Raw genomic sequence first — 22,685 nt, forward strand, 5'->3', positions numbered from 1 at the left:
TGTGCTAGGGTTTTCCCCCACCCCAAAGGTAAAGATTTATGGTGAAAACCTCCAATTTCCTCTTACAGTAAACACGAGAATTCTGATTTCACTCAGAGCCTGCATCTTTTTTTCCAGCCGGCATGGCAAGAATCTGCATACCCCTTGATTGTGGAAATGTGAGAGGTTGGCATGAAAGTGCCACTTCCTAGCCTTAGCAAAGGGAGATGACTTTGCCTTTCCCATCCATCCAGGGCTGACAGCAGAGGGTGAGGGGGGAGGTACTCCATTCTGCATTGTTCTGGGCAGTAAGCAAAAGACTGTTAGCGTGTTAGTAAAGTGATAGGATCTCACTGCCTTGTATTCTCATATTCTCCAGTGAAGTGGATGGACCTCGCACCCTCACCAACATGCTCTAAATAAACTAATAAACTAATGTTTGTCTGTTTCACTCCTGCCATGTGCTGATTCCGGTTCCATGGACAGGAAGAGGCAGCTTCTGACATTTCTTAAAAGGCACACAGGAGTTTTGCTGAGGGGCTGAGGAGATGCAGAGGAGTTGTGGGTTGAAATGTGTTCCTCGCTTCCTTTGTGTTTTAGGAAGCTTGATTTCATTTGTTTATTTCATGTGACATGAACCATTTTTATCTAATGTAGTGGATCTGGTAGAGATAGGTGCTAAGTGCAAAATATTCTGCGAACAGCTTTCATCAGCAATTAACCCCTTGCCCCTCCCCAAGTAGAAAATGGTGCCTTTAAAAAAAAATGATTTTGAAAGGTTCAGAGTGACAGAAAGCATCGTGTGTGCAAGTGCAAGCTCACTTTCAAAGAGGAAAAAAATAAGCCCTATGCTTTAATGAAATTAGAAATGTTGTGGGTATGAACCAAACACACACACACATTCAAGTAACAGTCTGGTTTCCAAAAACAGAGGCCCATGAGTCATGTATAATTCCACTCGAAAAATGAATTAATAGATGGCGAGACAAGAAAGAGTTCTCATGAAAAGTCGGAAGTGTTCCGCCTTCACTTTCCCTGGCCCTGTTGGGTTTATGGTCTTATGGTAAAGATCCCAGCCATGTTTCTGTGAACTGGGAAGTCTCCAGAATGAACAGTTAAACTCCTGCTCCTTTCATTTGTGTGGATGCTGGACATTCACTGTGAGACTTCCCTTGTCATTCAGATTGTCATGTGTTGTTTTTGTTTTGTTTTTAGGGTGAGAAGTGACCTTTTGAGGTGACTATAACTGAAGATTGAATTACAGAAGCAAAAAAAAAGGTAAAAATCATATGTAATTGCTGGACTTGTATCTAAAACTATTTCAACCCTTGAGTCCTGGGATTTGGGTACTTACTCTTCTGTAGCTGATATGAACATGTATATAAATATGTGTACAAATGTACATATATGGCATGTGGGCAGGAGCACTAAAAGTTTAAAGATTTCTCTTAAAGGAACAGCCTATCCATGTTCTTTGTTCCCTCAAATAATATCATACTTTTCCCAGTTTGTTGAAATTGAACTTTAATTTATTTTTGCTTGTGTGTTTTGTGGACTTAGAGTGAGAAAGGAATATTCACATCAAAGCGGTGATTCATAAAAGTGACTTGCCTCAGACACGAGGAACATGTGTCAGTGCTCTGTGCCCAAGCGATGGCATCCTATTGATGCTCATCTGCTGCCTGTCTAATCACCTTCTTTCAGGAATTAATAGTCAGGAACCATAGCAACAGGACACACTGGTGTCACTCTGTGGCGGTGTGGGGCACAGCCCTGGATGTCGGCGCTATGCTGTCTTATTTTCTTGACCTTGTTTGGAAATCAAATGAGGACTTGTTTTTAAAATTCGAAGTTTTCAGAGAGCCCAATGTGGTTTGATGAACGAAGGCCAAATTTTACTTCCTAAAATTCATGGTTTTGAGGGAGCAGATAAAATATTCCCATTAAGTGGCCGTGTATGCCTGGTGTTTGCTTGCATTCAGGAGCATCTCAGAGTTAAGCCCGTGACCTTCCTACTGGAGGGAATTTGCAGCTTCTTTCAATGTAAGAAATATAATAGTTATCTTTATGGTGTCCATTTATTTATTTAAGTTTTAATAAAGTATATATTTTTAGTGGACCCTCCTAATTCTCCTTTATGTCCCCCCCTTTTTTTTTTGACTTGAACTAGCCTTTCCATTTCATGTTTTAATATTGACCTTTAGTAGTTCATTTGATTTAGTAGGTTTGAAGTACGTAGCTTTATGGCCTCATTGAATCCTGACTTTACTCAGCTTTGCTATCTTGTTTAGTGTGTTTGTAAGAGAGAGACATTTTAGATCCTTGATCAGTTTTGTCATTAATTTCACATGAGGTCTTTGGTTCTAGAATGCATCATGGAGGGACTAGATTTGTTAGTTGTTTCTGGTGTATTTGATTTTGGGCCCCAAAATTCAGACTTTTCTCGTTACATTATCTGTGCTCTTTCGGGAAACACCAGACTAATGCCTCATGTCCCCTCAGATGCGCCAGCATGGAAGGGAGTGATTCTGGCCAGCATGTGGGGTTGTCGACCACAGTGAGATGTGGAAAAGGAAGGTTTCACTTGCCCAAGACTCATTTTGGGGCTTTCTGCCAAGTGCTGTCTAGTAAATGTTTACTGCTTTGGGTCAGTCAGACCTCTTGTCTCAGCCACTCCTCACTCTGAATGCTGTCACCTCTAGAATAGATCTTTACCCAGGATGCTCTGCAGGCCTTTAATTCTTTCTGTGCTGTTAGAAACAGGAAAAGCTGAAAATTGGGATTCATCAATGCTGATAAAGAGTTCAGAAGAAAACTTGATGAGGCATGGTGGCACACACTTTTAGTGCCAGCACTGTAGATGCAGAGGCAGACAGATTTCTGTGAGTTCATGAGTTCAAGGCCAGCTCTGTCTACACAGTGAGAGCCTATATCAACAACAACAACCAAAAAAAGAATAGAAAAAAAAGGTACCGTGAGGTCTGGGGCGGGGCTCTATCTAGTGAAGTGTTTGCATAGCATTCTTGAGGCCCTGGGTTCAATTTCTATAGATTTAACAAACAAGCAAAAAAAAAAAAAAAAAAAAAAATTCTGCTTGAGACTTGCCTTCTCCACAAAGGAGCTTCATGTGTGGCTTTTCAGTACCCTGCAAGCATGAATGATTTGTCCCTCAAGCTTTAGAGTAGCATCCGATGCATGGGACAAAGGGAGCTTTGCAGAACAGGTATTTCTGTCTGTGCTAATGACAGACTGATCCAGGTGAAGAGTGTATTCTGTTGTATCACTCACCATCCTGTAAATAATCCCTCTTTAGAGATTTTTTTAGATCCTAAAAATATTTGGTTTTTGTGACTTCTCCTTTCATGAAACAAAGAAAGCTGGTGGCACATTTATGTAATTTCTCTCCTTGACTAGATTTCTTGGAACTCAGTGTAAGAATTTTTCTTACGGGCTGGAGAGATGGCTCAGAGGTTAGAAACATTGGCTGTTCTTCCAATTCCCAGTACCCACATGGCAGCTCACAACTGTGTGTAACTCAAGTTCCAGTGGATCTGAGACCCTCCCACAGACATACATGCAGGCAAAACACCAGTGCACATTAAAAAAATAAATTAAAAAAAAGAAATTTTGCTTAATCTGTTTTTTCCATTTTTGCTTTTATTAGCTTGGTTCTTATTATTTATATTTTCAATAAACATTTTGTTATTTGACATTTTTTTGGTCCTATAGTATCAACTCCATCTTTCTTTTGACCCCAAATACCTTTAGACAGGGCCAGAGATCTTTCAAAGACAAATTCATACATGTATGAATACATGTATACATATGTGTGGTGCCTGTGCAGTAAAAGAAAGAACCACTTTGTAAAAGTCAACCTGATTTTTAAAATGTAGCATTGTGCTTAGTTCTGGATGAACTTGAGTTGAAGGATGCACTCTTACACACATTGTATGTGCTTGGATGCAGATGTGTATGTTTGGTGTACACATGTGTATATAGTTCTGTGTGTTTGGGGACTAGATGTCAGCATGAGGTACTTTCCTCAGTCACCATCCACCTGATTTTCTGAGAAAGTGTCTCTCACTGAACCTGGAGCTTACCAATTGGACTAGACTGTCTGGCCCATGAGCCTCAAGGATCCTTCTCTGGGTGCCCCCAATGTGCTGGGGTTATTGGCTTATACCACCATACCCACATAACTGTCTTCAAATGTTAACATCCACAAGCTTCATAGTTGATGTGGCACTTTGGCTTCTTTTTACCAGATCAACTTATTTGTGAGAAAGTTTTAAAAATAAATCTCAAGGAAAGTACAATTACAGTAATTTTTCTCCTACCCCAATTTGAGCTTTTTTTTTTTTTTAATGTTAAATGAAGGTGCTACAGTGCATATTCACAGTTTGCATTCATTGTGTCTTGCATAGTATGGATGATTTCTTAAAGATTTAAAATGCTTTTCAGCTAATTGAAATGTGTTAGTTCTTTTAAAAGTATGTATTTGTGTGACTCCAGCATTTTCTTAACAGCAGAACCCTTCTCAGGTGCTCCATTCAAATGATCTTTGGGGTTATTTTTGTTTCAATTGTCACTTTTTTTTTTTTTTTGCAAGATGGCATAATTCATTACAAATTTAAAATGCAACTTGGTAATTTTAGTTGGGCAACAGGTTGCTACAAGTTACTTTTACAAATACTGAACAACTCCAAATGCAATGTAGGGATCAGAAATACCTGGCTTGACAGCATTGGATAGCCAGGCATGATGGTGCAGGCATGTCATGCCAGCACTAGGTAAGTAGAGACAGGAAGATCAACAGTGGTGCAAGGCCAACTTTGCCAACATAACAAGTTGGAGACCAGCCTGGGTTACATGAGACGTTGATTAAAAAGGAAAGACTGAAGAAAACATTCAGCATTTAAATTATCTTCACGGCATAGCTAGATGACTCCACTGGCTCAAAAACGATCAACCAGGCACCTGAGCTAGCCATGGGACTACTCTTTGTCTAGATACACTATATACCCATGTCTGGGTTATAAAGATCTGGCTGCAGTTTATACTGCTGCCTTTAGTGTTTGAAATCAAATAGTCATTGCCTTTGGTTATGTGGCAATCTAGCTAGTCTAGTTTGACCAGAGAGGTCCTTTGAGTCCTCTGTCTCTGCCCCTGGGGCTCTCTCCTTATCTGTGTGCCTGAGGCTAAGTTGTTGCCACAACACGGGGAAGCCCAAACTACTCCATTTTCTTTGAAGCAAAAGTTAGAGATTGTTCACATGACACCTCTTGACATGTAATTGGTGAGATTGGAGAAGGGCTCCCTGAAGTTTCAAGGGCTTCTGGGAAATGTTTTTGAGTGAATACTGGAAAGACCTGAGCAAATATAAGAGGTCAGACTATCAATAACTTCTTTATGGAGTGAATCACTCCAATCGAACCCTCCCTCTGTCCTTCCTTCCCGCCTTCTATACATCCCTCCTTCCCTCCTTCCCTCCTTCCCTCCCTCCCTCCTTCCCTCCCTCCCTCCTTCCCTCCTTCCCTCCTTCCCTCCTTCCTTCTAGCTCTCATTAATTCATGTAGATGTACCTGTGCACACACATAAATTGTTAGCACAGGTCTCTATTAATAGTTCTTTGCTGTATTCTCAGAGCTTAGTTCTACCCTAGAGGATGTAGTCTTTGTCCTTACAGGGTTTATATTATAGAGAGAAGACAGACCCAATTGCTAATAATGACTGTTAGAAAGGTTAACTGTGGTTGCTGTTTGAAAGTGAGCAAAGCAAGGAACAGAGGGTGCCCAGTGATGTGTTTCAGCCCAGTACAGAAGTGTGAGGTTGACTTTCTTGTACTTTCTACAATGATTCTGTTCTAAATTATTAGGCCGCTTAGTGTTTCATATTCCAATTTCTTGAATTTATAATTAACTCATAGTTTGAGTCACTCGTCTAAAGTGTGTTTGCTGTCCAGGTGCTTTGAGTATTTAGCTTGCTGCCTACCACCTTACACCATGTATCATTTCATCAACCAAGAGGAAAATCTTTGCATCAAGTAGCAGCCATTCTCCATTCTGTCCTCTGTTTAACCCACTGATAGCCATTACTCTGCCTTCTGTTCCAGTAGCTTTGCTTACTTTAGGTGTGAATGGGGTCATGTAGCCTATGCTGCTTGGAGTCTAACTTCTTCCTTGCAGTATAATCATTTTAAAGATTGTCCAAGGTGTATATAGTTTTAAACTGCTTAAACATTTCTTGAGTGCTGACTCCTAAGACCAGTAGAGTGGTGACCTGGAATGTACATATCAGGGATAGAGTGATGGAAAACCTAGGTTTTGTATTGTGGGTGTTTTTATATTTTTTTGGAATGAATAGGGTCTCTCAGTAGTTATGTAAATTTTATGGTTGATTTTCAAATTTGGCTGCTTTTTTTTTTTTTTTTTTTTTTGATTGTTGTTCTGGCTGTTTTAGAGCTCCCTGTGTAGCACAAGCTGGCCTCTAATTCATGATCTCCGGTCTCTGCCTCCTTCAGCAAACCCTACTGGCAGTGTGGGCCACCACAACCTGCTTGGCTGCTCTTAAATACAGTTGCCATGATCCTAAACGAACTCCCCGTGTAAACAAGAGCTGCCTCTTCTTTTGCCAAGAAAACATAGTTCAAAAATATTGATTTTTTTTTTTTTGAGAGAAACATGTTTAGAGGAATTGGTTTTCTGCGGAGATCATTTGTTCAAATGCACATCAAAACGTATTTCACAGTAAAGATAGTATTTGCCGCAGTGTGCAAGTGGCTCTAATTTACACAGTGAGCAATGAAAAGTGGTGGAAGGAAGGCATGGCTGGAGTGATGGCTCAGAGGTGAAGACCACTTGCTGTGCTTCTTAGAGGAGCAGGGTTCAATTCCTAGCGCCCGTATGGCAGCTCATAACTATCTGTAACTCCAGTTCCAGTGGATCCAACACTCTTCTGGCCTCTTTTGGCATATGGTGCTAAAACATACATGCAGCCAAAACACCCATACACATAAAACAAAAACAGGAAAGGAATATATACATACCTCCCCCTCCTTTGTGGTATTGGAGATTAAACCCAGAGTCTCACACATGCTAGGCAAGAGCTCTCATTCTGAGATGTTTCCACAGTCCCAGCCATACCTTTACAATGGGGTTTTTGATGTCCCATCTGCTAATGGATCACAGTTTTTAACTGTTCACCTCAAACATCCTAGAAGTTCTCACGTGAGGTGACCATTGGCAGCTTAACGGCAGTGTAGTAAATCTCACTTTTCTTGGGTGATTCAGAACCTTCAGGAAGAAACACAGCCAGTAATTGTGTAGAAACATAGAAGGGGAATGTTTGGGGTCTAGTTAGATTGGTAATGTGCTTGGGGACCTGAGTTGGATCCCCAGAAACCACATGAAAAAGTGAGCAAACATTAGCCATGGGGATGGCGGTATGCACTTGGCATCAAGAGCCAAGGAATAGACACAGATTCTCTGAACACTGGCCTGCTGATATCATATTTAGCAATCCAATCAGAGCCACCATCTCAAGAGGAATGACATTCAAGTTGCTCTCTTAAGCCTTCACACATGTGCACCCAGATAGGAACACACACCCAAACACACACGTGCACACATAGAAACAGAAGAAGAATAGTACATGCATGGGAACCTTGGTAATATTCTCCCTCTGGTCTCAGTGGAGGTGTGGTGGCAGTAGCCCAGATAGAACCTTCCTTCACACGTTTGTACTTGTCCCAGTGGCTTCTGCTCCCAGCTAGCTTTGGAGTTGATGTTTGTGGTATCTTTTAAAAGACATCTCATGATTGAGACTTTGTAAAAATGAAGCGAAGCTTAATAGTTTGCTTGTTCTCTGCCCCTGATGTGAACTATTACACTTCCGAGACCTTTGGATAAAGGGTGATGTAAAAAAATTAGAAAAAAAAAAAAAGAAAAACTAACAAACTCCTCAGTTTCTCTACTCTGTTTAAATCGGGTCTTTTTGAAGTGTGAAAATCCTGCAGCTTCCCCCTTGAATTTTGTGTATTAGTCCGTATATAGCATATAATTAAAAGTAATTACATGTTTTGTTAATTACCTGACGGTGTGATAAGTTACATGAAATGACTCTTAATTAAAAAAGCAAACTGGCATCACCGGGTGGACGGATTATTTCCGTCCATTGGTTCATACAGCACTTGGAATTGCCCTCCTTGCCTGTTGGTCCTCTTGTTTGCTGAGAGTTCCAGGTAGTTGCTGGAGGTCAGAGGAAGTGTCCTGAGAGCCATTCATTACAAATTGTGCAACTTGGAATTCAGAGCAGTGATTTTCAGAGTAGGAGTTGGGACCAATTTGTGAATTAGGCAATCATTTTAGTGGGTTGTATTCAGGACTGGTGTGTGCGTGCATGCGTGCGTGTGTGCGTGCGTGTGTGCTTTCCTGGACTTACTTTACCCACTGAGCCTCTTTCCAGCCCTCAAGCCTGTTTTTAAGTGAATATGCATACAGTAGCATTATTTTCTAAAGTATGCCTCACATTACAAATGTGAGGCTTTTGAAAGCTTAGTTTCTGTAATGTAAATTAATCCAGTCTGTAAGTTACATTGATTCATTTGCTTGTCTATTTACCACATCTTTATTAAACGTCTGCTATGTGCCAGGCATTGTGCTAGGACCTCCCTGGTCCAGTATGGAAGCCACTATCCACTTGTGGTTGTTGAACACTTGTCTTATGGTTAACCAGATCTTACATGTGGTATGGGTATCGCTCCATAAAGCATTTCAAGGCTTTCATGTTGAAAAAGTATGAAAATTTGCATGCTTTTCATTATGGATGGCATATTGAAATAGCCAGTTTGGATCCATTGGCCTCAGTAAAATGACTAAATTTTGTTTCAGCTGTGTTTTTACTTACAGTAAGTAGTATTAGTTCCAGTGACATATGTGGCAAGCCTGGTATTTCTATTGGACAGCAGTGACAGTGATAGTGGGGAAGCAGCCGTGAACAGCAGCCACCAAGTCCTCTGGATAGGCAGGCAGATGGCAAGAGAGTGTTTTGATGAAAGTAGAGCATGGTGAGAGGGGTCAGATACCAGAGGGGAGGGCGACAGCTGTAGATAGGTAGTCAATGGAAATCTTACAGTGGAGTGGACACATCTGAGCATGCTCTGAGAGAGGCATCCTGCTGGCAGCAGCAAACCAGAGGGTGATGGGGCATGAGGTCAAGGAGAAAGATGGCTTATTGTATCCTTAGAAAAATGAGATCATTGGAAGGGCAGCAACAAATACATGCTTAAGTGCATCCTCAAAAACTCCAACTTGAAAATAGCCTGTGGATGGAGGAGGCCAAAGGAGGGAAGCCACTGAAGAGGGTATCCGAGAATCCCACTGAGATACAAGGAGGACTAGGTGATTTAGACTGCCAGTGGCCCTATGGCTGGTGATCCTGAGCTGCCATTGCTGTTGGAGTTTATTTAAAGTAAGCTGGAGTCTTTTCTAGTAGAGAGATGGTATTATGTCAAAGGTGACTCAAAGACTTTCTTCCTGCATGACTAAAAGAATTCACTGATGGCATGCGTGCTCCTGTAGGAAAACAGAGAAAGGAATCAGGTGGAAGGCTGGAATTCTCACTCCAAGCTATTTCTGATAGGATAGAACTGCCACTGGTTGGAGTGGAGACGCCAAGGAGCTGGCACAGTGTGGGTGGCGGAGGGGGAGGGCAAAGAGTGTGGTCGGTAGTGAACATGGGGGTTTGCAGCTGTTCCGTTCATTCTCACTCAGATGAGATCCCCGTGAGCCTTTGGATATGTAGTTCCAAAAATATTCTAGCTACCGGCTATCAGTGCAGGATTTACAGGTATAGAAGAGATATCTAAGACATGAAGCTTCATGCACTCACCAAGGGAGGGCTGCTTAGACACAAATGAGAAAGGCTCCCAGGCTGTATTTGAAAGCTACCATTGCTGAGTTTATCAAGGACATGGAGGAATTAGGGTCAAACATGGAAGGATAATAGCTCCTTCAGTAAAGTACTTGTCACACAAGTGAGAACCTGAGGTTTATCCTCAGATCCATGTAGAAAGCCAAGTGACATGTATTAGTAATTCCAGTACTGGGGACAGGGGAGACATAGACATAACAGTCCCTGGGGCTTGCTAGCCAGCCACTTGAGTCCATTCAGCAAGTTCCAAGCCAGTAAGAAACTCTGTCTTAGAAAACAAAGTGGCCAGTACCCTAGGGACAATAGCTCAGGTTGTCATCTGGTCTCCACACACATGCACACACACAGAGATCTGCACACGTGCACACACATACACATACACAGAGAGAGACAGAGGGGAAGGGGGGAGGGAGAGAGAGAGAGAGGTTGAGATTGTGGTGAATGAGAAATTCATTGAGGTGTTTTGAAGGTTGTCAGCCATATCACACATCGTTAAGAGGTTAAAGAGATGTTCACAAAGACCTGACCATTGTGTGTGTGTATATGAAGTTAGTTATGACCTTAATGACAGTAAAATGTATTTGAGGCTTTATTTCCATACTTTGTTCTGATTTTGCCTAATGGCTAGTTAGATGATCTCCTGGTTTAGATATAAAATATCCCCAAGGCCCTGTATGCTAATTGTTTTGATTCTCAGCTGGTTCTGCTGAGAAATGATTAAACCTGATTGGCCATTTTGTTGAGAAGTGAATCTGATTGGCCATTTTTGAGGTGGGGTCTAGATGGAGGAAGGAAGACCCTTGGAGGTGTACCTCTAGTCTCTTACTCTTGGCTTCCTGTTCACCATGATGTAAGTAACTTCCTCAACTAGATAACTTCCAGCACCGTATTATTCTGCCTTGTATTGGGCCAGAAACAGTAGAACCAGCTGACCATGGCTGAACCCTCTGAGACAGTGAGCCCAGGTACCTTTTTCTTCTTTTCAGCTCTTTCAGGCATTTTGTCACAGCAAGAAAAAGCTAACTCAGATGGGTTTTTACCCCCTTAATACCTTCCCACTCTTCCCTTTGTTAGGGTCACACATTTGTCCCTAACCCTTGCAGCCTCACTTCTTTGATGTCTATGTCATAGTTTAGCCAGTGATGAAAGAACAATATAATCTTATGTTTTTTTTTTTTCTTTTTTTGACCCTTTTATTCAGTGGCATAGAAGTCAGGGCTGCACTTGGATCTCTGTATAGAATGCACTGTTTTAATATCTAAACTGTACTGTAGCTTGGTGTGGTTAACATACTCTCTAGATTAGTAAGGAACTAGTTTGAACCTGAGCCACAAGTCAGTCTGTCACTTACCTTCTACTAATATGGGTAGTCTTTGATGGGTGCCTCTGCCTTTCAAGTTAACTATGCACATCAAAGGCCTCTCTTCCTCAAAAATCATGAAGCACCGTTGATCATGTTCCCAGTCCCGGAGCCAGGCCCTCATCCTCAGGCATGGAGGGAATGGGTACAAAGAGGAAAAAACGATGGGTATAGATGTACTGGATGACTGAGTGCCATTAAAGTGCTACGGGGTGACGGAGGAACAGTTCATCTTTGTGGATAATTTTGAATTAAAATTCTCGTTTTTCCATTACATTATAACATTATTAAGATAATTATAAAAACAAAAAATATGGGATGAAAAATATCCCCACCAGCTTCTGGTAAATAGTATGTCACTTATCTGTGTCTCACCATTGTCCTCGGTATGGAGATCTGTCTGCATGCACTTGTGATCTGTACTTCCTTTTCTAGCCCTCATCTCTAGCCTGTCAGGAGTAACCCCCATACCTATCCTCGAACTTTAAGGGTATCATGGTCAGTGTCACTGCTAAGTCCTCTCCTTGCTATCCTGGCCTTTCATTTACATTCCTTTCAATACATTTTGAGTGTTGGTGTCTCCATGTGGGCCATTTTGAGGGAACATAATTGTTTTGTTTTTAAGTTTTTTTAAAAAACTTGTTTATGGTTTATTTATTTTTATTTCATATGCATTAGAATTTTGCCTGAGTGTATGTATGCATGCATGCATGCATGTATGTATGTATGTGGGCATCAGATTCCCTGGAACAGGAGTTACAGACAGTTGTGAGTTGTCATGTGGATGCTGGGAATTGAACCCCTGTCCTCTGGAAAAGCAGCTAGTGCTCTTATCTGCTGAGCCATTTCTCCAGCCTGAGAATATAATTAGTTTTAAAAGCTTGTGGAGGGTCCATTGGGATGTCTCAGTGAGTAATGATGCTTGCTGACAAGTTTGAGGACCGAGTTCAATACCCAGGAACTACATGGTAGAAGTAGAGAATTGACTCCCGTAAGGCATCCTCAGACCTGTGCACTCACGATGTGGTATGTACCCTCTCCATCCCCAAATAAATAAATGTAAGAAGAATTAAATGTTGTTGAGATTTTATACTTCTCATTAGTTTCTCTTTAAGGAATTTATTAATTTGACACACATTACACCATCCAATGGAACCTAGAACATGTGTTTTGCATATAGTGTAGTTGGCATGTATTTGGGGCAGGAGGTTTCTAAACATTAAGTTGTGTGGCATGTTTCTTCTCTTGTCTGAAGTCACCCTTCAGACTTTATTTGCAGCATACAGGGTGGGAACTGTGAGTCCTTTCATGGGCCAGCCGTTCACCCTCACCTCTTTTTTATGATCCTAAATGTAAGTCACCGCCCCCCAACCCACCCTAGTCCACTTCCGATGCCCTAGCAAGTCATTCATTTAATTGGTTTATGGTTACCCCTTCAAGTGTCCCCATAGTTGAGTTTCATTGAGGCTACTCTGGAAAATTCAAAAGTACTTACAGCTACCAGAATACAGACATTGAGTTTTTCTTGCTCGCTGCTACTCAGAGGCACAGTCATTGGTGAATAAGGTAACAGACACTTAGCGCCTGTGAGGCTCACTGTATTTGAAGCTAGGCCACATCCTAGAGGAAACGCCTTTTCCTCTGTGTGGGTCACATCTATCACCCCTTCAAGTGGCCACTAAGTGAAGTGTTGTGAGACCCGTAGATTCAGAGAGGGCTAAGGAACATAACATGTTCCCAATCTGCTGCTTGACATTTACTGGTTGAAAGTGAGACGGTGAAGGAAACGACACACCCAGGCCCCTGTACTGGCAGCCATCCTTCTGGAGGTGCTCTCTGATTTCACCTTTTCCTATCGTGCTGTGATGCCAAAATAAATGGAAATATTAATTTTTGACTATTAAATAATGAACTGGAAACCTAAGCATCTTTTCTGAGTGGCTATATCCTTTTCTTGGATCAGTTCCCAATGTTCTTTTTTTCTAAGTATGTCAAGGGACTTTAGAAGCATGTTTAAAAAACATTAATATGCAAAAGCAGTTAGTATGTTTATTTCAGAAAATGTCCATTTTTTTTTTTTACCTCCCTGCTCTTTGAGGCCAACATCTCCTGCCTCTGCTTCCTTCTCCATCTCTATCCCTTTCATCCCCCTAGAACCTGGTTTGTATATTGCGCAAACATGTTGGATGGAAGTGTGTATGAGGTTAGAATCTTCCTGCTTGCAGACAACTACTGGGCTTCTTTGTTCCTTGTATTTTTGTTTTGAATAGTTGAAAACATTGCAGCAGGAGAACATTGATGGAGACCCTGCCTTGCCTGTGATTGACTCAGGCAGCTGGGTACCTACTGTGTGAGCTGCATTTTCCATTTGCAAAGGTTGGAGCCTTGAAAGCATGGGGATTCCTGAAGCGTTTTGTAGGACCTATACCAAGCAGTTCAGACATACATGCTCTCAAATCCTTCTGTGGTTCTAGAATGTGGCTGGTGTTCCCTGTTACCTCTTCTATTGTTTTCTTTCCAGTATAATGCTTAGTTATGTAGGATTGTGACTCGAAGAGACATATTTCACTCAGTTGGTCTCATTATTATATGCACACTGTATACACAGACCAGGGTGTTTTTAGGAACCTGACTTGTCTTCATGTAACCATGATAACAAGCTTTTAAAGATTTATCTCATTTTTACTTGTGTATGTGTGTATACCTGTGTAGGTGCCCAAGAGGGCCTGAGAAAACCAGGGTATCCCTGAAGCTGGAGTAAAGGCTGTGAAGGCATCTGATAGAGGTTCTAGGAACAGAACTCAGGGCTTCTGGAAGAGCAGAGGTCAGTCTTAATGGCTGGGCCATCTCTAGAGCTCTGAGAATATTTTTAATTGCGTGTGTGTGTGTGTGTGTGTGTGTGTGTGTGTGTGTGTGTGTGTGTGTGTGTGTATGTGTCTGTCTATCTGTCTGTCTCTGTGTGGGTGTGTGCACATGTGTGTGTGTGTGCGCGCATGTGTGTATGTGTATAGTTGCCTGCAGAAGTCATAAAAGAGTTTTGGATCTTCTGGAGCTGGAGTTACAGGAGGTTGTGAGTTCTGGGAGCCAAGCTCTGGTCCTCAGCTAGAGCAGCAAGTAATTCTTAACTGTTGATCCTCCATGGCAAGAATTTTAAATGGTAAGAAAATAGACCAAATAGAAATAATCTAAAATCTTGGCACTGAGTATAACACATACAGTGCATACTCAGAGAAAGACATTTGTTTCTCTGGTGACACTGGGTACATATGGATGTAACAAAAGTACATTATATAGAATTTTATATGCATTTTTAAAATGTGTTGTCATCTAGGTACCACCTTCCTTTATCGTAGAGTTTGGTGACTTTTTGTTTGTGCTTTTATTTTGGTTGTCTAGCGATTCAACTGAGGGACCTAGATGCTAGAAAGAGCTTTGCCTCTGAGCTGCACCTCAACTCTGAAGTATTCCTTAAGGCTTTTGACTTGCATAATATACCACATCACCTTTTGTATGTACTAACATGTAACTCCTTCTCATTGTCTTGTCTTGAAGTTGTATCTAGGTTTTGTACTGTATATTGCCATAGGTCTACTGAACACAAATGCTTCTTAAGTTCTTTTCTTTGGTGTCGGGATCACTATAAGAAAGGTTATAGAATTTTTAAATCTCTCCTTACATCCCACCATCATGACTTTTATAACACACTGGTTTGCATTTCCTACTAGTACTGGTTCAAATGTTTATTTCCCTGCAGCTTTGCCAGTGGTGGGTCAGCTTTTTTTTTTTTTTTCTTTTGAGATGTAAAACAGGGTATTTGTTGTTCTTCTTCTTTACTTGTTGGAGGTCAATATTGACAAATGAAGTCCAGAAGTTTGGTTTATTTCTTTAGGCTGTTTGTGTTTTCTGATTTGTCCGCAGTGTTTGGGCCAACCAGAGTTGGAAAGCGTAGACAGGTAGAGGAACCCAGGGTGCTGAAATCAGAGGGGGTGGTGACTGCACCAGGTATCTCTATCTCAGGGTTCAGGCAGCACTTTAAACATTAAATTCCTTTTGTTCATTCAATCCTCATTGAGTATCAGCTTGTTCTGCTTTGCACTTTAAATACCAGCAGTATGTCAGTGAACCAAATAAATTTAAAAAGCTATTAATTAAGCAAACCACAGCCCAAGAGAATGTGTTGGTGCATCCACCTCATTGCTTTGTAGAGGGCCAGCTGACCAGTGTCCAGGAAGCTCCTAGCAATAGCAAACCATCATTAGTTCTGCTCTCTCTGGCTCATCTCCAGCAGCTGACATTAAGGTGCTGCTCCTCCAGAGCTCTTTGCTAGCATCCTTATCACCCACAGATGACTACTTCCTTGGCCCTGGGCTCTGTAGTGGAGATAGCCCTTTCCCCATTGAGCTCACTTCCTTCTGCTCTGGGGCCCCAGAGATCCCAGTGAGGCTGGCCAGGTATGCTAAATCCATCAATCCCCAAGGACAGAAGAGGTGCTTCTGGGAGCATCTTAATTCACAAGCATTGAGTGAGGTGCCCTTCAGGGTTGAGCTATAGAGATGTGTAGGGGGTTCTTTCCTGCCTGTGGTGTTTAATGTATAGGTGTGTCGATTCCATCAGCTGACTCTGAACCAGCCCTGGATGGCAGGTTATAGAGGAAGGAATGTACACTTCCCTTTTCCCAGCCCTCTTTCTAGCTTTTCATGAGCTGAGTGGTGTTGGAAGGCCAAGGTGACCCAGGGTTAAGATCACCGGCCTAGTGGCTGGGGTGACACTATGTTTTAGGGTCACAGACCCAGTGGCCAGGGTCACACTTTGATTTCTCCCTCTGTTTCCCCAGAAATCCACTTGAAAGTCGTATTTCTGCCTGTGAGCTTCTTTGGTTCTTTTCACAAGTGCTCAAGATGAGACCGGTTTTCAGTGGAAATGTAAACATTTTTGGGTGCCAGCATGGTGGCCATGGAGGCATCTGTGGTGCAAGTCTTGGCAGGCTTGTGAAGTAAGCCTGTATTAGCCAATTCTTTGGTTTGGTTCCAGGGCTAGCACATTTGGTAGCGAGTCCCCAACTGAGAGAGACCACCTTACAAGGTCACTGTAAAGATTGCACAGTGAGTCTTGTGTTGCTGCTTAAGAGTTTGGGGGTCAGAGTCTTGGCTTGGGGACTCAACCTTACTCTTTAGCTTTGAGGCCTTCCAAGTTAAAATTGTCTTTTGTCCTGAGTTAAAACAGTTGGGTTAAACATGGTCCTTCCTCTATGAAGAGTTGGGAGAGCCACTGGGATTTCCCACATGCCAAGTTTTTAGGCTGTCTTTCCACATCCAGTGAGGACCTGGTAAATGTTGGCTCATAGGTAACTTATCCAGGAGGCTAATCACCTTTACCATTAAATACCATTTCAAGATGCTGAATTTTTTTTAACATGCCTTAGGTTATTAGAGAAAGATTGATAGAAACAGAGAGGAAACACGTCCAAACCCTTTCCCCACAATTTGGGGGGAAAGTTAAGATCTTGAGTAGAAATGGAATCTGATTTCCAAAATTTGATACTAAAAATTGAAATGATCTTCCTTCTCCTGCCCTCACCTACCTTCAAGGGGGTGGTGTGGGGCCACTCTGAAGGAGCCAGATGTTTGTCTATATAAATTTGAATCAGATATTAGGTACATTACAGTCTTATTTTTAGGGTGAAGACCATAATGGCCTTGCCACTGATGCCCTGGAACTCCTGAATTCAGACAAAAGTCGCTGAGCTTGCAAGCTTTCTAAATCCTGAACTTGTGTTTGCACATAGGCTTTCTGGATCTGTTCATGAGAGTTATTGGCATGAGCTTATTACAGAACTGGTGCATACAGACCACATTTAAAGAATAAATGTGCTGAGCATCATGTGCAGAACAGTAATCCCACTTCTAGGAAGGCTGAGGCAGGAGGATGAGGAGGTTGAGGCTAGGTCCTCTCTCCAGTGAATGAGTGAATGGATGGATGCATGAAGGATATAAAAATCGAGCAATAAACTTGTGCCCCTAGAGTAATGGGTAGAAATGTTCTCATCAGATATTCATTCTGTCCAAATGTGGGTATTCATGTGTGAGTGTGTACAAAAGCCCTGCCTATCCAGGAGACCAGAAGAAAGGCTCTTTGTCACTACTAGGATATGTTTTGAGGTAGTAGGAGATTGGCTTTCTGGACCCACTTGGCAAGAATGGCCTTGACCTTGCCATCAAACAAAGGAATACATGGCAGCAACCCGTTCTCTGAAATCCCCACAATCCATCATTTTCAATGAGTGAGCAGGATGTATTCACGAAGCCTCACAGGGCATCTTTTCTCTTTGTCCTTTCAAAGTGCGTGTGGTTTGATCCATCTTTACTTATATATGATAATTCAAATCATAAAAGCAACAGTGAGAAGAACATGTGTAAGAAAGCACACATGGCTTTCAAGTTGTCCCCAGGGTCTGGGCAACAAGCCTTCCAGGAATCTTTTCCCGCATATTTGTCACGGAGTAACCCTCAGATGTTGGTGGCTCTTGAACACTTGCAATGAACCTAGGCTTAATTCACAGGTACCAAATGTATAAATTTGATACAGAATTTTTAAAAGACAGTAATATCTGACAAAATTTTATGAGGTGATGTTTTAGATTCATTATATTTAAGAAAATATGTCATTAAAATGAATTTCATTTTTTTTGTTTTAACTTACTAAATGTATCTTCTAGAACATTTTAAATTACATTTCTGGTTCAAATTATCGTTACTTAGAAATCCATCCAGAATGCAGCTCCCAATCTAACTGTGCTTTGTTTTTCCTGATGCTTAAGAATTTGGGAATCTGTTGCCGATGCCTTCCAATAATATTTGCAAACAGCAACATTACTATTACTGAATTGCCCAGATCTGAGGTTATTTTTAAGCAGTCCCACTTTGTTGCACCTTCAGGGTTGGCTAGAATGGAGTTCGTGCAGTTCCAGTTTCCCAGTGAGATGTTATACAGTGAACTTATACTTGTGCTACGTAATGCACCTGGGATTCTGTGCTTATGATGGAGGGGAAGATGAAAAACCCTGGAAAGAAAACCTTTTATTACTTTGCAGTTGATTTAAGACTTGCCTCACAGCAAGTAACAGGAGTAGCATGTGATGATCCCAAGCTTGGTGGCACCGGCCTGTCACCCCAGCCACCCTCTTGCTAGGCTGAGGAGTAAACATCACAATTCAAGACCTGCTTGGGATGTAGTGGGAATCTAGGCTTTTTTGGTCAGCTAGGGAGACTATCTTTAAAAGTTTTTTTGAGAGGAGGCTAGGGAGGTGTTAAAGTCAACGTTAGAACACTGAGCAACCATCAATACTGAAAAAAGAAAAAGGTAAACAATGATGATGTGTGAATTTCTGAAGATTTGACATATGTCCGGCCCTGCTAAATGCTTTTATGTGTAATTTCATTTTGTTTGTCTTTCTCCCCTACTCCCTGTGGTTAGAAGGCACTCCACTCCCTACAAGGCATCAGTGCTCATAGCTGAGGTCAGAACTCATCCACAAACCCAGGGCACAGCACTGCCATGTGATGTGATGAGGATGGGAAGTAGGTAGCCCACTACTACTGACTTTACTGCTCATTAATTCACTCCATCTTCAGGGATTTGGGCTATCTTTCAAGCCCCCCCCCACAATCCCTTGTAGTAAGCCACAGAAGACATTTGGGTTGACAGTGGCTTTAATGTGTTCTTGGAATGATGTCTGCTATTTCCAGAACCTACAGCTGAGAACTTGTGAGTCTGAGAAGACTCAAAAGGGAAGTAATGTGGAGAAAAAAGGAAGTATGGAGGAACTACAGAGGATGGACATGTTCTATGTTGGTGCAGGCTGTGTTGTGTTGAGCTGAGTACAGAGAGTATAGAGGGTATCAGGGGAGTGATGGTGACAGTGGCAGGTAGAGATTGTGGGTGGGATAAACATGGATCTGTGCCAGGGTTTGCAAACTTTTTATTTTAGAGTATATGATGGGGTGAGTGATAGAAAGTATAATGATCATATTTGTATCTTGGGAAGATCACTCTAAAGTATTTAATATGCATGGATGGGAAGAGGCTTGGGGGCCTGTGCCTGAGAACTCGTAGGCAGGCCAAGCGTCCATTCTCACCATGCAAGTGAGCCTCACTGTCTCTAACTGCTGCTTCCCAAGCTTCCCTGGTGGTAGCTCATTGACTGGAAGCAGCAAGTGTTTCTGGAAGGCCTTCTCTTTGCATTCCTCAGCAAAGGTGGTTGATTCCTTCTCCATGTGAATTCAACTCCACGTGGAGTTGTTTCAGACTACTCATATGGCTGCATTTTGATTGGCATGGTAGCTGTGGTAGGAAACAGCCAGGAGGGTGCATCTGCATGCCCGGCAGTTGGGGTAGTTCCAGTGTGGTGAACTTTGGGTGAAAGAGGAAGTGGCTAGACTTCTTCAGGCTAAGTTGAGACCTGGCATTGAACCGATTCTAGTGCCTCACATTCGTAAAAGCTCATCGTGTGGCCAGTCTATACTCAAGGGCACTAAGAAGTGATACCACTTTTCTCTGTTGACAGTATCTGCTGATTGAAAATCTAGGCTATTATACTGTTGTGGATCAAAATTTTTCCTAGGGAGAGGTAACACACATCTATTCACCCTATATAGGGAATCCATAAAAGACAAAATTTCTGAATCAGTGAGTTTATTGGGGTTACTTACAGGAATCTGGATGAATGGTTACTTACAGAATAGAAATGGCTCAAAGACAACTGCATCACCAAGGCCCACCCTAGCATGGTTGACAGCTCACAAAATCTGGTAAATCTGGTGCATACTGCACAGCCTGCAGGCAGCGCAACAGGTTGGAGAGTGTCCTTTTTGTTGGTCTAAAGCTCTTCCAGGCAGCTCAGCTGGATTCTGCTTCTTCCAGCCAGCTGGTCTGATCTCTCTGAGAGTCTTCTTTGCAGCTCAGGTTCCTCCCTCTGAGAAGAACTCTTAGCTTTTATTGCTTACTCTGGCAGGGAGGGGCCTAGTGAAGCTGCTCAGTTTCGGGGACTTCCTGAAACTATTTGAGTTGTTTACTTTCTTGCCTCCTACAGAACGGATGTTTTAGTCTTGGAGGAAACTGTTATACAACATATATCTGCTAAGAAAGTGCTTTACCATTGAATTATATCCCAAGACCCAAACAAGGAAAAAAAAAAAAAGACGAAGACAAAAAAAATCTTTTTGAGACTAGGTCTCATGAGTTCTTCTGGCTGAACTTGAACATGCTATGCAGCCCAAGAAATAACCGGAATTAAAGAATAGCTGAGATTTGTAGACCTGCTTCATCAGGCCTAGCTGAGACTACTAACTGATAGATGTGGCTATGGAAGAATGAGAGGCCTTACTAACAGCCTAGTGTTGGAGGTCATAAGCCTTAGCTGTTGTGTATCAGCATAGTTCAGGTGCTGTAGGAAGCTGCATGAGTTCCTTCTGAGAGCTTTACAGAGCCTGTGTACACAAAAGTGGACAGTTTTGGGTCTCATTTGTCATACAATAAGGACTAAGTGCACTGATGGCTGAGAAAGGGAGAGGCCATTCCAGTCTGGGGAGTTAGAAAGAAAGAGCCAGGTCTGCAAGGGTTCAGGAAAGGGATATTCCACATAGCAGTACCAGCGAGTGGGAATGCAAGACACAAACATGAGGAAAGAGATACTGCCAATATGACCAAAGCCTAGTGCCCAAGGAAGAGATGGAAGGGGCTGGAGTGAGTGGGAAAATACTGGAGAGGACTGTAGCATGAATAATAAAAACCCAGAGACAGATATTGGGGTTAAAGCTGAAGATCAGAGAAGCAAAGCAACCAGCCACTAGAAAGTTCTCACCTCTACCAATGTTCACACTGAAGGGGTTACCCATCAAACCTCAGACTGCACTGCTGTCCACCAAACCTCAGCCTGCCTAGCTCCTGTCTCTTCCCGCCTTATATTCCTCCCTAGTGCTGGGATAAGGCATGGGATCCCAAGTGCTGAGATCACCATTGTGTGAACTCTGTTTCTTTTTTAGACAGGATCAATTTCGTGTAGCTTAGTGTGGCCTTGAACTAACAGAGATCCATCTGCCTCTGACTCCCGAGTGTTGAGATTAAAGTTGTATATCAACACCACCTGGCCTCTACGGCTAACTAGTGTGGCTGATAGGATTAAAGATGTGTGCCACCACTGCCTGGCCTCTGTGACTATAGCTAGCTTTGCACTCTGATCTCCAGTTTTATTTGTTAGATCACAAACAAAATAACACCACAGAAAGCCTGGGCAGTAGATGACTGTGATATGGACCATAGTTGCTGGTAGATAGACAGGAAGGGAAAATCATTGAGAGATATTTAGAAGTTAAAATTGGGCAGCACTTTTTGATGGGATTTCTGAAGGCGAGGGAGCTATTAAGGATGACACCTAGATTTTGTGGTTTGTTGTATATGTTGTATATGTAAAACAGAGTCTCATCCATGCTAGGCAGATGCTACATCATATACCCATGTCATAGCCCCCAGACTCTCCATGTCTCTGGATGGTGACATCCTTGCTGAGTTAGTAGAACGTTGGGAAAGCCCCATTGTGGGATAAGAAAATAATAAGATGGCTTGGGCACATCTCTTCAGTATGGATCCCCATTTTCCTCTATAAATATATACTATTCATATATGTGTATATCTGTCTATATGACTAGGAAGTCCAGAGTATCTATATTTTTACAGTAAAGGTGAGTTTGTAGATGATCTGATGAACTTCATTCATATCTACTCAGAAAGGTTTGCTCATACTGTCCATTCTGGTGTTTTGTTCAGAAACCATTACTGCTGGAGTGAACGGAAAGAAAGTGGACTAGAAGAGAGAATGTAGGAAAGCAAGCAGCAAGGCCAATGTTCCCTGTCCTAACACATCTTCAGAAACTGCTTGTGAGAGGAAATGTGTCTTTGATGATACATTGGTCAGGCCTCCCTTTTCATTATTGGCTTTTTGATGTTTGCAGGTGCCCCCCGCCAATGTGTGCACACTGGTTCATTGGCACTGTGTCTACCCATCATCTGAGCAAATTAGTTTGGTTTAAGTACAAATGAAAACGTCAAAGTTACTAAACTATTTAACATTAAAGACTAATTAGACTGAGCAAAACCTGGCTGAAAGAGTACCCCTAGGGTATGTTGGAAGTGTGAAGGGACAAAGAGAAAATGCAGACTGTCTAAGCAAGAGAACATGGGGGAAACTCCTTCAGCATCCTGGGCTATGGTGTCTGCTTGCCACACTCTGTGTGACTGTGCTAACTGTGCATACACACAGAAATATAACCTGTACCGTTAGATGCGGGTTTCTGTAGTTTTCTGCTGAGTCTGTAAGATGTATTAAAGGCAGGGGAAGTCTTTAAGAGATGCTTAGGAGTGG

General features: G+C 42.1%; 1 protein-coding gene across 9 annotated transcripts in view; it reads left to right on the forward strand.

Annotated features, from left to right (window-relative positions):
- Positions 1-22,685, forward strand: part of Foxp1 (forkhead box P1) — a 603,661-nt gene that overhangs the window by 268,348 nt on the left and 312,628 nt on the right. For all 9 annotated transcript variants that reach the window (XM_027428970.2, XM_027428965.2, XM_027428964.2 and 6 more), the window contains one exon: positions 1,195-1,257. The gene's annotated coding sequence lies outside the window, so the exon portion shown is untranslated. The remainder of the gene's footprint in view (positions 1-1,194; positions 1,258-22,685) is intronic.

The sequence above is a fragment of the Cricetulus griseus genome, chromosome 8 (genome assembly GCF_003668045.3).
Source record: "Cricetulus griseus strain 17A/GY chromosome 8, alternate assembly CriGri-PICRH-1.0, whole genome shotgun sequence".
Lineage (NCBI taxonomy): Eukaryota > Metazoa > Chordata > Mammalia > Rodentia > Cricetidae > Cricetulus > Cricetulus griseus.